Source organism: Mandrillus leucophaeus, unplaced genomic scaffold (assembly GCF_000951045.1).
Source record: "Mandrillus leucophaeus isolate KB7577 unplaced genomic scaffold, Mleu.le_1.0 Scaffold95, whole genome shotgun sequence".
In the NCBI taxonomy this organism is placed as follows: Eukaryota; Metazoa; Chordata; class Mammalia; order Primates; family Cercopithecidae; genus Mandrillus; species Mandrillus leucophaeus.
Genome location: NW_012110363.1, coordinates 5,898,397 through 5,899,182, shown reverse-complemented (window position 1 = coordinate 5,899,182; position 786 = coordinate 5,898,397).

Here is a 786-nt window from a genome sequence, read left to right as displayed (position 1 = left end):
GACAAATGGAATCCTGTGCTGAACCCGAATCTTCCAAAAAACAGCCTACAATCTGTGACCACCACAAGATGTGCCCTGATGGCAGCTGAAGTTTGTTTCAGATGGGCGCTTTTCTTCCCTCTCCCTGCCTAGTTTCCTTTTGTTCCTTGAGTCCACGCAGAATTCTATTCTCTAGTCAGCAGACATGCTTAAGCTGAAGTATTGCCTCTGTTCTATAAAGTTCTGTACATAGTTCCCAAGCTTCTGCAGGGGGTGATCTTTGCTCCTGTCCTGAGAAATAACAGTGCTGTTTTAACAAACATTTAAAATAAATATCGTACACACAAAAAAAAAAAAAAAAAAAGAAAAAAGAAAATGTGGAGGCTACTTGGGCAGACAAATAGCATGCATGAGGTCAGGGGGTGGTTAAGTAGCTGAGCTGTAACTTGGCCTGTGGTCCATCAGATTCCCAGTTTCATGCTGTTATCCACCACACCACAGTATTTCTTGGCATTTGTACAAAGTAACACAAGACACTTAGAAAATTGCCATTTTTTCCTACTGTATTTAATGGGAAGAAGGGTCTGGGCTAGTTTCAACCATCAATTTTTCATGTAACAATTTATGTGACAACACTGATATATATCTTTGAAACCGCCTTGCAAATATGTCTTAAAAATAATTCCCCTAAACATATATTTTCTAGACATTTATAATGTATTTGAAAATTAAAATATTGATTTAACTCATGCACCTTGATGATCATCTTGCTTCATGGAATTACAATTTTAGAATGCATACATTATT